Source organism: Camelus bactrianus, chromosome 13 (assembly GCF_048773025.1).
Source record: "Camelus bactrianus isolate YW-2024 breed Bactrian camel chromosome 13, ASM4877302v1, whole genome shotgun sequence".
Taxonomy (NCBI): domain Eukaryota; kingdom Metazoa; phylum Chordata; class Mammalia; order Artiodactyla; family Camelidae; genus Camelus; species Camelus bactrianus.
Window position 1 is genome coordinate 23,094,963 of NC_133551.1, and position 14,166 is coordinate 23,109,128.

The 14,166-nt window shown below is 39.3% G+C and overlaps 1 protein-coding gene and 1 non-coding gene across 3 annotated transcripts in view; both read left to right on the forward strand.

The window, feature by feature from the left end:
• Positions 1 to 14,166, forward strand: part of SLC44A5 (solute carrier family 44 member 5) — a 317,439-nt gene that overhangs the window by 67,030 nt on the left and 236,243 nt on the right. The gene's annotated exons all lie outside the window — the stretch shown is intronic.
• On the forward strand, positions 76 to 180 carry LOC123619286 (U6 spliceosomal RNA). The gene has a single exon (XR_006727847.1). It is a non-coding gene; the product is annotated as a U6 spliceosomal RNA (small nuclear RNA).

Below are 14,166 nucleotides of genomic sequence, written 5' to 3' on the forward strand. Positions count from 1 at the left end.
CACTGTAAGATAAAGATTATCTTGATCAAGACCCATCTGTTCATTCTTGGATTTTCTAGTCTACTTCTGTGGTCAGCCTCACTCCTGGAGCACATAAAACAACACTGGAATATTACAAAGAAGACTGGCATAGCCCCTGTGCAAAGATGACTCACAAATTTGTAAAGTTGCCATATTTTTGCATAGTTAATTACTTCTTCCTTTGGGTTCTGATGGCACAGTATATACACATTAGCTGTCATCTTGCTGTATTATAGTTATTTGTTTACTTCTCTGTCCTTCAAATGAATTGCTAAAAAAAGAAATTATTCTTTGTATCCATAATGGATAGCACATTGTCTGGCTTCTGAAAAGCACCCAGAAAATGTTTAATGAATGAATAAAAGCTTTATAATCTATGAGTAAGAAACATGAAGCAAGTCTTTGTGTTTACCCTGCTAACCCAGAAATTGATTCTGAAATGGTTAATCCTTTCTTCCTTTCTCACCTTGTCTTCCTGATGACAGAATTTCTATTTTAGTGTGATGCCCACATGGCCACCTCCTGTTGATAACTAGTGTGCACAACTCAGTTCCCTCAGTTCCATGATGGACAGATGGACAAGCCTGCTGTTGTTCTTGGCCATAAGACTGTTCCTGCCTTTTCTCTCATGTGCATCAAACATGCCTTTCTTTGCCTCTTTTTTTTTTCTCCCAGGACTGTACATATTTGCTCCTAATGCAGTCGGGGTGTATTTGCAATATTAAAGGCTGTAAGCAGGCTTTGGAAGACAGATAAGCACAATTATTTTGAGACATGCATGGTATTGAACACAAAAGAAAAGCACTTGATGGAAAAAAGGCTGTAAAATATTGCTATTATTCAGCTGAAGAGGTGTCTGTGTTCTCTTTCTCTTCTACCATAGTGGGATTGAAATAAAGCTGTGATATGTTTCTGGAAAAAGATCCAGATAAATTGTTCAACTAGATGAGTGCACAGAGTTATAATTCATTCAGATTTTATGTATAATCACATACATAAATAGTAGTTGCTTCAAATTAGCCATATAGACTAGAGTTTCATGGCTAAGACGTTGGCATGTTGCTTAATTTTCTAAACCACATACAACATTTAAAAACATTTTAACATAGGTATTTTCTTTACTAGAAAAATGAAAATGAGGGAAAGAAATAGATATTTATTTAGTTTCTATCTTGAGTCAGGCATTTTTATGCCTTTTTCTATATTTTTCAAATAATCCTCAGAACTACAGTGTGAAATAAATTTCGTTGTGATTATTTTATAAAAGAGAAAACTTGGGCTGAAAGGTAATAAGTAATTTGCTCATGGTCACAGAACTAGGAGGTGACAAAACTGATTCCAAACCAAGTCTTCCCAACTCCCAAATTTATTCTCTACTGACTCTATTGGATTAGCCAGCATATAGTCAGTTTTAAGGAATTTGGAGTTTTATTATAAATAGTCGTGTTTTTAAGTATTTTCCATAATTGTTAATGGTGTCTTGGATGCCAACCAAGAATATTTCTGCTACGTGAGTTGGGGTAGTTGCCTGCTTTTCCAGATGAGTAAGTAGGTTGAAAATGATACATAACATGGTGCAGGGAGTGCGACCTCTGAATTTTTAGAATGACCAGGCTGGAAGCAGAGGGTTCAGTGTTTCACAAACATTGTTCAGGGATGACTGGTCCACTTTAGATGTCAAGATTTGCCTTGGCTGATCTATTCGCCTAAAGGACCCATGCCTAGGCTAGCATGATGGGGTCTGACCACAGCTCTCGGTTTTATTCTTGCTTATTCATGGAGCACCAGTGATCTTGACTGATAAAGGGGGTGGAGGGGAGAATCAGTTCAGCCTTCTGGGGGTCTCGTAGCAAGCATCAGTCTGTGGCTAGGTTTTTTCTGAGGCCCGCGGAGAATGTTCTTGTGTCTATCCAGACCCTCGGAGCACCCTTGAACCGACTGCACTTTTCTGTGGAGCAGGGGCAGTGCAGATCCTCAACTCCTCTGGCTGGCTGAGCACCACCGCCACTCCCTCCCCTACTTTGACATGGTAGCAGAGTACACACTGAAGACATCCTATGTGTTTGCTTCTTCCCTCATCCTACCCTCCACTGTGAGCTAGGCTCACCTTATCAGGGTGAAAGGACAGGTTACAGGACCAACTGCTGGTACCTTGTAACTAAGGAACATAGTTGCTAAATGGGCTTAACTCTATGCAGTAACAGAACTGCCAGTTGTCATCCTGGTTTCCTTGGGTAATGCAGACAGTGCCAGAGGCGATTTCTAACTGTTAGATGGTTCCCCCCCTCCCCCCAAAAGCAGCTTTCAATTAAAGTATGCCTAAAAATGAGATTTAATCAAGATAGAGCTATCAATTGGCTAGGTAAAATTTGTCAAGTGACTTTCATTCCAAATGAGTTACAAAGGTGGTTGTAGCATTTGGAAACTGTCTTTTAGAGAGAGGTTTTGGAAAAATGATAATTCTATAATGTAGGCATCATTTCCATGGTGAGGAAGTGGTCATTATGTTAAAATAGATGTTTATTTCTCTCTCATCTCTTTTTCATATTCCTTTAAATATGTGTGTTTTCCTATAATTTAAATTTAGTGATTAAAGTATATTTAAATAATACTTTGCCATTAATGAGAGAAAGGTCACCTTTAAAAAGTTGATTCAGTAGTATGTTATTTCAGGACTGGAGTCGAGCCCAGTTCCTATTAATGAAGACTATTTCCCTTTTTTCCTAGGACAGTGGAATTAAAATAATCAGTTTTGTCTGTTTCTAGTCATGGCACATTCTAGGCTTCGGTAAATAAACCCAACTGAAAAATAACAGACTAACCAGCCTTGTCTATCACTTGGCTTGAAGCTGTCATTTTTTGTTTCAACATTATATTCATGAGCATTAATATGAAAAGTCTCTGTCAAAGCTTTGGGTCTTGTGTTTTGATTGCTTTAGAATGGAAATTGAAATACTGAATTTCAGAAATGACTTGGGAGGGGAGTGGAGAGAGCCCTGGTTGAGGAGTTGGGTGCTGGTTCTGGTCTTGGTCTGCTACCATGTATGTGCCTGGACAAATCACTTTCAATTTCTTAGCATGTTTCCTTTCCTTTTAGAACCAAGATGGTTAGACTAAGTTGGTAGGGCAAATAGGTGCCCCCTTGTGTGCCAGCTCTGATCGACTGTACTGCCTGCCTCGAGGGCTGTACTGGGGATGAGGGTGGGTCTCTTCCAGCTGCCAGGCAGCCTGGGAGCAAGAGAGCTACTTAGTCGCCATACCTGAACGCAACAACTTCTTAGGTCATTTTCCGCTTTTAGTATGACTTTCATGATTTATTTTTAATTTTCAACCTCAAGAAATGTTCTCTCTATATACTTGAAGATATTTTGAAAATTTAAGAGCAGGGAGACCATAGTCTTTGAGATCATCTGGTGAAAACTAGGCTGGTGTGTATAAAAGTGCCTTGTAAAATGTAGAGCACTATTTTAGTTATTTGAGAACAACATGGCTAATTAATGATAACCTTTCCCATCGTTTTTTTGGGGGGGCCCTTCCTCCCCAGTTTTCATGAAATTCTTGTTGCAGAAATGATGCAGCTTTTTAAAAGTTAATTTCTTAGAAGTCATTCTACTGACATTAAATTAAGAAAATTAAGTGTTAAGTTGTGTAGTGTAGGCAGTAAACACTGTAGCTATTCTGAGAACTAGAGGGCTAGAGTCATCAGGGAATATTAAAAGAAGAGGTAGAACTTGCTCAAGACCTAAAGTGGGCTGAAGTTAGATAAAAGGGCATTTTTAGGTATGGGGCAGAATTTAGATAAAGCATGGAATAAAACATCAGCACAATTTGGGACCATAAATAGGAAGTATAAACTGTTAGGTTCCAATAAAGAAAAACCTGGGTTGCTAATAATATTAACATTGATAATAGTTAACATTTATTTATTTTTCCACCAGTATTTTTTGAGTGTTTCCAATGTGTCGGACCCTGTTCTAGATAGGGGATACAGCTTTTAGCAAAATGGACAAATAATTGATCTTCAAGAGTTTACATCCTAGTGGGAGAAAACAGATAATAAAGCAATAAGTGAAACACATAGTAATTTAGAGAGTAGTAAGTACAAAGGAGAAAAATAAACCAGAGGAGGGGACAATGGAATGAATGGTAGGGGTGGGCTGCAGTTTTGGATAGCGGCCAAGGAAGTGCTCAACAGGAGGGTGATGACTGAGTTATGACCTGAGTACTGCTCTGCAAAGTGACTTACAGATATGAAATCATTTAAATTTCATAGCAACTTTATGAAAGCAGGTACTATTAGCATCCTCATTTTACAGATGAGGACCTGAAACCGACAACTGAAGTCATCTAGAGTGCACAGCAGTCAACTGTAAGAGCTGGGACTTCAATCCAGGAAGTCTAATTCCAGAGCTGATCCTTTGCACCTACGAGTCTGGAAGGCAAAAGTCCTTGCCAAGGCTGTCAGAGGGCAAAGAACTGATAGCATTTTGGAGCTGGAGGGAAGTGACTTACTGTCTAATACAGTGGTTTTCAAAGGGGGTCAGAGTCACCTGGAGAGCTGGCTAGAACCTAGATTTTTGGACCCTGCCCCGCATTTTTGATCCAGTAAGTCTGGGGTGAGGCCTGGGCACTTGCATTCTAACAAGTGCGCAGCTGGTGCCGATGCTGATGGTTTGGGAATCATCGGTTAGTCCGGTGGTTCTCAAACTTGGCTGTGCGTTAGCTTCGTGTGGGGAGCTTTTACAACCTACCTGTGCCTTCATGCAGGAGATACTGAGAGCCTGCATTTAACTGGTCTGGGCTGAGACTCTGATTGTATTAAGGACTACAGTGCGCACGGAGGATTAAATACACCAGCCTAGGTTATCCTTCATTTTATGGATGAAGAAACTGACGTCTGAAGAAATAACTTCCCTTCTTGTTCTGGCTCCTGGCGTTCTGTCCATTGTTTCTTACTCTCCCACTTGGCTCCTGATTGTAAAAGGTCAGGGGATGTGTTAATCTATTGACACACAGTGAAAGTTTAGTAAATCTCTACTGTTGAGTGACTCATGTAGCAGGGAGTAGGGAACCACTGAAAGGTTTTGACCAGCAAAGAGACACAGTGAAAGTAGTATTTTAAGAGGACTCACTATTAGGGGTAGGATAAAGAGATTAGAGATGTGAAGATCTTTCTGTTGCAATGTTCCCTTAGAACCTTGCTACTGAAAATATGATACAGGCCAGCGGCAGCAGCATCACCCGGAGCCTTGTTAGAAATGCAACTCTCAGGCCCCTGAGTGACCCACTGAGTTAGAATCTACATTTTACAGGATCCCCAGTGATTTGTATGTGCATGGAAGTTTAAGAACACTGCTTAAAACATGTGACCACCACCTGGGCATGTAGGGTAGCCCTAGCGGGGGTCGAGGAGCAGCAGCAAATGTACGTGGCTGAGCAGGTCAGCCTTTCCTGAAGCCTGTTCCTGGGGACACCAGTTCTCTGGGATCTTTTTTCTCCCCTACTCTGGGATCTTAATAGTATTCGATGGTCAAAAAGGTTTGGCAAATACGAGGTTAAACAAAACTAAACAGGTTTCTTCATGGCTAGGCTTCTTTAATCTTTTAATATGCTCATGCACTTTCTGAATCTCCAAGACAAAAACTGTATTGTGTAGCTGCTTCTATATTTATTGATCCTGGCAGTGAGTCTGGGGGGCATCTTCACATGTTACTATTTTGTGGAGCACATCTTGGTAAATGTTCCAGACTTAGAAGACATTCTAGGCCCTGGTCATCTCACACTTTCTAAATTTAATGTCTGTTACTTATCTGTCCAAGTGCCCAACCTTTCTATCACTGGTCCAGGTATGTGACTTGACTTGTGACTCACTTTCATTGGCTGAACCCTATTTGGACAGAGTCAGGATAGGTCTGTGGGTTCTGTCAGTGGTGGTCTGGGAAAAACATTTAAGAGCTAGTTGCTGGTTATGTTGTCTGATGGAAATGGGGAGGAGATACTTGAAAATGTTAGGGTCACTGGTAATTTCCCAAAGTTTAATTTGTGGTATGAGTAAAATCAGGAGATATGGCTGAGAGCGATCACTGGGTCAACAAAGAAGAAACATGGAAGCTTGACAATTATGGGGCACAATGTCTGCCAGAAAATTTATATTCAGAAAGAAAAGGAAGCAAATGAACAGATACATTTGGGAACTAGGGTTGTTTAAAGGCAGTACCAAATGGCTTTTCTGTAGATGATTTCTTCTGATGCCCTTTTTGAAAATTCATGGCCCATTTTAACTCTGACAGGTTGATTATCCCACATTCTATAACTAAGAACACATTTGATTTTATACTCTCCAATAAAATACCAATATTTTGGACAGCACTCTGTTTTACCTTCATGTATCCTTGACCTGAAATTTCACTTTTTATTTTTTCAATAGCAGAATACTTTCTACTCTTAGCCCTAAGGGGAAGGAAGATACTTTCTCAATGATATCCTTACTTTGGGCAGTAAGTCACATCATTTTTAATTTTTTTCTTTTCTGTTAATAAACCAGTGGAAAGTATTTTTGATTTGGACCCATCCATTCAAATGCTCAAAGGCTTTATTTTTTACTCACTTTCCCTGACATTTTAAAAATGTCATTTCTTGAAAAATCAGGGAAGTACTGTTATTTCTATTTATGACAGCAGTATAACTTTTCTTAGGAATTTTTCTCTTGAAAAATTTGATGTTGCTTTAATGGGTAAACATGGATATGTAAATGTTTCAAATCTGATTCAATTCCATTTCTCTTTGTTGAACCCTTAGTTGACAGAATTTCTTGCACTTCCAGGAGAAATTTTGAAGAGAAGGGAAAAAAATTTTACAAATCAAGCAGCATATATTGAATTAAGTAGTCTTTGATCTCATAAACTTCTAGAGGAGCTTAGTATTGTTCCAATCCCCTTTTCTGGGTCTCTAAAATCTGTAGTTCTCAGAACACTAACACTCTAATAATGGCCCAGAGATCTTAAAAGCTACTAAGCCATCCCAGAGAAATTCAGTTTTTCTTATCTTACTAGATTTACTAAGGCAGAAAAGTAGACTGATTCATTACAGAATATACAGGGGTTGGCAGTCCCTAGAAGGAGGGCTAAGGCCCTTGATGTGCCTGTTGTCAGGCTAACAATGGTGGGAGATGCAGTTTACTAGAAACCCCCCGACTCTTCAGCGGAGTGAGATGAGGGAGATTGTGGTAGCTGAGTGACTACCTCTGAACAGGCACAGAGGACTGGGTGGGTGCCCTGAGAGCTGGATTTTGGACAGCATGGGTAACTTGTGCCAACCACACACCCTTACGGTCACAGGCAAGAGATAACAGAGGCAGCAATTGTCCCACATGCCCAAGGTACCTTACTAATGAGCCCTACTTAACATACATGCTAAAGGCTGCCAGCATTTATTCTAGAAAGATTTTCAACAAGGATTAGAATTGGCAATTCAAATTAAGCCTTGGGTTACTAGACAATAACATCACCTAAATATATGTGCAACACCCATCCAATAATGTATTTGTCAAATACCAGCTTCTGGGCTGGGTGCTGGAATACCAAGGTGAAAAAAGCTAAACGTTGTCACTGCCATCGTACTGCTTGCTGACCTCGGTGGGTGCATATAAGTAAACAAGATAATATAACGTAGTATATTATGTGCTATGAGAGAAGAAATACAGTGAACCATGGTAACGTACAGAAGCGGGGTACTTGACTTTTACTGAAGGATTCAGATAAGAAGAGGCATCTACGTGAAGAGTGAACAGGCACTGGACAGATCGAGGAGCTGGGGCCAGAAGGAGCATTCTGGCTAAGGGGACAAGGCACATACAGAAGTCTGGAGAAAGATCATAAAGAGTGTTCTGTTTGGAGCACACAGATCTTGGGAAGAAGTGGTTAGAAATGAGGCTAGACGTGTAAACAGAGCCTAGACATGTGGGATTTTTCTAAACATTTGGCTTTAGATGGAAGGGAGAACTGCTGAAAAGTTTTCCAGCAGAAAACTGAGTAGGTATGCATTTTAAGGTAATTTTGGCAGCATTCTGGAGAACGAGTTGGAGGGAGATAATAATGGAGACAACAAGACCACTGGGGACACTATTGCAGAATTTTACGTAAGGGAAGATGGTAGCCTGTATTGGCATTCTTAATGGCTGATATTTTTGTATCTGGCACACTAGCCTTAAAGTTAGTTACTCTTACTTCTACAAGATTAAGGTGTTTGCATCATTCTTTAACTCAATGTCCCATTTTATAATTCTTTAAGAAACTGTTCTTACTGTCTCTCTGGTATCATTTGTAAGTTACCATGTTCTTGTTCCTGAATATTCTCTTGCCATTGTCTTTCCTGCTGTTGACATGTAAGTCTTTTCCACCTTTTGCCATTGTGGTTCCTTTTTCAAATTTGAGTATGCAGAATTAATGTTGAGAGAGAGGTAGTTATGATTCTAGTGAATAGATCTTGGTTGTTACAACTATGGAGAACCTGAGGGTTCCTGGAAAGGACTAGTAGAAGAAAATTCGGTGGTTCTTGCCATTGGAAGGAAAGAAAGTAGTTTAAGGACAAACAGTGTTCTTAGAGGAGAGGAGAGAATGCTTGCTGTACAGCAATCAATACAGTAGGATTAGAAAAGACCAACAAGCATCAACCCCAAAGTGCAAAAAGTGATTAAGGGCACGAAAGGCACATAATACATGTCAAGTTCAAAAGAGAAGCTGCAAAATTACACAGTGAAGTTCAGAGTTTAAAAATGACAGAAAGAGCAAAGGTGGAAAATGACAAAAACGTTTCCTGTAAGATTGACTAAAAGGGCTGCAAGAATACAGCGATCGTACGCGGGACGCAAAAGGCCAGTGAGCAGCCCAGAGAGGTGTCTAATGGAGAGCCAGAGTGGTCCATTGATTGAGGGGGCCTCGCAGACATTGATTGAAAAAGTAAAATTAAATGAATTCTGTGCCCCAGTGCTCTCAAAAAGCACGGTGTTGCTAAAAAGAGAAATTGATTTAAAATGAAGGAAGTAAAATTGTCCCTTGGAAATGTTACCAATCAATGGGTGGTAAAGAAATTTGAATTCTCCTGTAAATCTAGGTATGCTTTTTTCCAGGATTAGTGGTATCCAAGGCCAGTAATTCATTCTTAGGTTTAGAAACCCTTTTGAAAAAGTATTATGTTACTTCTGTGTGTTTTGTTCCCAAGTCACCCAATGCAGGCCATTTTTAATGCTTTCTTGGCTTTCTGTCTGTGTGTCAGGGTATGACAGATGTCTTCCCTTCTCAGGGAAAGCCAGGGAGAACATCAGAGGACACGCAGAAGTCCCAGCAAGAAGGGCTTCCCAACCTAGTCAGTTTTTTGTTTTTTGAAGGAAATATGCTTATTGCTGTATAGAGATTTGGAGGAAGGGGTACTGCTCACTCTGGAAATCCTTTGCCTTAATTGGCTTGGGCTCTTATAACAAAACAAAACAAAAACAAGAACAAAAAAAGCCTCCTTGAAGAACAAACTATTTCTCACAATTCTGGAGGCTGGGAAGTTCGTGATTTGCCAGCAGACTGTTTCCTGACTTGTAGATAGCTGCCTTCTAACTGTGTGTGTGTGTGTGTGTGTGTGAGAGAGAGAGAGAGAGAGAGAGAGAAAGAGAAACACACACACACCCAACATGTGGGCTCCACTCTTAACATAATTACCTGTCAAAGTCTCCATCTCCAAATATCATCACATTGGGGATTAGACTTTTCACATGAATTTTGAAGGATGCAAACATACAGTCCATAGCGTCTTAAGAGATACAAATTTTCCAAAAAGACAGGAGTTGTTTTTTCTTAATTGCATGATAAAGGCAGGATCAGAAGAATGGGTATGCCTGATGTAAAAATAGAGGGATTTCCTATTACCCTCTCAGACAGAAGGTGCTCAAATATACTGGCTTCCACTTAGAAAACGGTTCTCATAATCATCTGCTAACGAATCTGCAGGGGTTAGAGGGGAGCCAAATGAAAGGGGAATGATTGCCTTTTCATCTTTCTACTTTCAAAAGCTGCTCTCTCTGCTTTCCTCCAACGTTGATGACTCGTACTTTGAAGAAGGGAACAGGAGACAGACTTCAGGTCATCGACAAATGAAAGAAGTACAATTTAAGTCACTGAAAGAAATGTTAATCCTTGTTTTTATCTTCTGTCTTGAAGGCTGCTCAGAATAAGAAAGCCATCTTCAATTTCTGAAAGTGGAACACTGCATATGTAGTTTAATTCCAGGTTGTTGGGGGGCACGTTCTAAGACATAAACATCGGACTAGAGAGTGGAGAGAGGACCAGACTGGAGAGAGTGTCTTTCGTACATTCTTGTGCTACAGTCGGTCCTCCAGTGCTGCCAGTGAATGCCTGTGTGATGACGAGGTGGTGGGAGGAATCTGGCGGGTATCCTAACACTGGGGAAGGACGTTTGGGTCAAGGTGAGCAGTTAAGCTCAATACAGGAATCTCAGGAAACATGACTGGACTATTTTTATTTGGGTTTTTCTCGTTCTACATAGTGGACATTGCTGGTTGTGGAGGCTATTGAAAGGAAAAGCAGAGAGGCACTTTTCCTCCAGAAGATACGAGGCCAGGAGAGAAAAAAGAGAGCTGGATCTGAAATACAGCGAGTTATCATCTATTCTGAACCTATTCTTAACTTTAAAGTATACTACGTTATGTTTTGTAGTCCTCTATGGTTTTTTAAAGTGTTTTCGCAAATGTTAGCTCTTTGACCACCTTAAGAGGCAAGTCAGGCAGACATCCATGTTTCAGGAGAAGAAATGAAACATGGGGAAGTTGTATTTTTTTTCCAGCTTTATAGAGTTAGGAGTGACAGAGGATCCTTGATGCTGATACATCAGTGTTGTCTGCACTCCAGTGCTTATGTAGTTCCAGAGATCACACAATTTCTCTGTTCTTAGACTTTTCATTGTTTGGGGGGAATTTTAAAGTAGCCCATCCGTGAATGGTATTCAAAAGAATGACTATGTGGTCACCTTCCCCCAAATTCGATACAAGATTTCAGAGTGTGCCCACCATCTTCTCTGAAATTTGGGTGCTACCTCTGCTCTTTTTTTTTTTTTTAAATCTTTTCCTCTTTTATGTCCCTGTGTAAGGCTGAGCAGTTTATTGCTGTACGTATATCACATTTTGAGTTTATGATGGCTTTTCTGTTAATGGGTTGTCTATTATTGTGTTTCAACCCTTGTGACCCCGTGTCAGGACAACTTGGCTCTGGGATATATTGCTGAGTTGTAATTTAAAATCCGTTGGCCCTTCTCCCTGACAAGCAAACTTGAACCTATCACAGTATTGTCTTAAATAGGACGGAGGTGGGATTTCTTTTTCAGTGAACGATGAATATTTGAAAAACAGAGTATGCTTAAAATAGCTCTCCCCCACTCTGTCTCTTCTCTGCTGTCTTGAGATTGCTCACAATATGTTAAAGCATGATGTAAAGTGGAAAAAAGATCTTCCCCCACGTTTCCGTGGTGCTATTTTAACTTATACCTCTCAGCTACTTCATTTTATGAGTCTTTTTGACCCAAATTATTTTGTCCTAAGCAGCCTTCTTGTAGCTTAACATTGCCATTTGAAATTCTCAGTATTTTCTTTCTCCTTCTGTCCACCCTGCCTCCTTCCTTCCTTTTCTCACTCTCCATTTATACTATTTTTTATCCATTCATCTGCCCATTGATCAATTCACGCATTCATCCATCCATCTCTCTCTTACTAATAGGAAGCCCATGTTTAGCATGCATGGTAGCCAAAGCAGTCACAATTTCAGAATTTGAAGTTTGAAAGTATTCTTAAATTGAGCACAGTTAAGTGAATTTGGAGTTGATCTGCTCCACTTCAGTTTTGACAGTGTTTTATCATAATATTATTATCTTTTGAGTATAATTATATAACCAAGCACTCACAATTTATGGGACTTTATGTGGTATCAGAAAGTAAGAAGTCTTTACTTAGATTGAAAATTAAAGTCAGTTCGTGGTATAGATAAGATTGGCTTTCTGTGTCTATCCAGGTATGTTTCAGTAACAGACCTTTATGATTTCAGTGACTGTGCCATTTCAGTATCCATCCAGTCTCAGGATGGAGCCAGCCCTGCTGGCATCATGACCCTCAGTTTTGACACTCTCGTCGACTGCCCCAAGATGATCTCACAGTCTAGTCCCTGAAGGAGAATGACAGGTGGCTAGGAAATTTTCTTTTAGCAATTCAACTTGACTTCCTACGAGAAAACTCTTAACCTCCGCATTTTCATCTTACAAAAGGCATCACAAGGAATTTAGGTAACTCAGAGCTGAGTGGCTGGAGAGTTATTACATGATAAGGATACACTATTTAGGAGATGATGGTCAGAGACATGTAAATGAAAGGAAGAAAGCATCGCTCAGTCTCTCTGTGTGGAATACTGCATGTTTTTCAATATATCATAGGTTTTTCTATGTTTTACTATTTAGACTTTTGCGTGTGTGTTGGGGGAAGGGTACAAATAATAATGTAGTGAATCCAGAATTTCTTACTTTGAGCCAAGGAATGTATGTTATGTGGGTGGTCTCACACTTAGTGCTAAATTTATCTTTATTGTCTTTGTTGAAATGTTATGAGAAAAGAAAAAAAATTACAGATATGTACATCCAGAGCTACAACCCCAAAGACCTGTTTGTGGGTTCAAATTTTTAAGAAAATGCTTGTAATGAAATAATTTTTACAAATCTTTAAAATACCTTAAACAGCTTTATTGAGGTACACTTTACATTTAATTTAATTCTCTTTAAAGCATATAATTCAGTGGTTTTTAGCATATGTACAGGGTTGTGAGACCATCACTATAATCTTAATTTTAGAACATTTTTTTTAACCATGCTAACAAGGTATCTCTTTAGCATTCACTCCCCATCCCCCAGTCCTACACAACCACTAATCTGTCTTTCCTGTTGACTTGCCTATTCTGGACATCTCACGTAGGTGGAATCATAAAACATGTGCTCTTTGGAGACTGACTTTTCCTAATAACTTTCTGTGTTTGTACAAGATAATTGTTTTAGAATTATTTAACGTAGAATTTTTTAAAGAAGAAAATCAAAATCACTTCTATCAAATCACTCCTGAGAACACAACTTTAAATCTTATTTTGTCTGTTTTTTTCCAGTCTTTTTCTATTTATTTGTTACTCATTCATTCGTTTGTTAGCAAATTAATTTGTTGAATATGTAATACGGATCAGTCACAGCACTGGGCACCAGACATACTGAGGTACACAAGAGGAGCAGCTTGAGTGTTGATGGAATAAGCAATAACCACTGCAGTTAGTGCTACAGAGGAGTACAGACTGCTTGTGCTACACAGTGTGGACCTAATTTAATTGTTCTAAAGAAGTTTTCAATATATGTCTATATATATGTATGTTATGTAATTGGGATCATACAACATACAAAGTTTAGTATCTTTTCTTGAAACTGTATAATGAATATTTTCCCATTTCTCTATATTCTTTGAGAATGCTATTTTCAATGACTTCATAATTTTCTACTGGATGGATAATATCAAATTTATTGGGAATTTGAACATTTCCTTGAATGTAAACTACTCAGTGGCATTCATCTGAGGTTTGAAGTGACAAAAAGCTTACGTGGGAAAGAGTATGAATTTATAAACAAGACCTGCCAGTTCATTCCTTTTAATATATGTCTGCCCTGTGTCTTTTGTTTCAGGATCCTTCTAGAATCAGGACTTAGGATTTATGCGCCTAGAGATAAAAACCACTCTCACTGCTTTAGGATATTTGGGAAATCTCAGAGAAATCCAATATAAGAGATGGCAAAGATGGCTGCTGAGTGTTCACGGGCCCCTCTGGACTCAAGAACTCTCAGATTGAGAGTTCTTTTTGGACTTAGCATAGATACTTGGGTGATTGTTGGGAACTTAGGGTCAGGGGAAATATTACTGAAAATCAACTTTTTAAAGAAATGGTGACTCCACAATCATTGATGTTTAGGAAGTAATCTCTTTTTCACTTATGAGCTTATTTGGTTTTTGTTTTTCTGTCCCAGTTTTCTGTTTCTCCTCATTTTAGTCTGTTTCTATGTGCTCCCACCTTG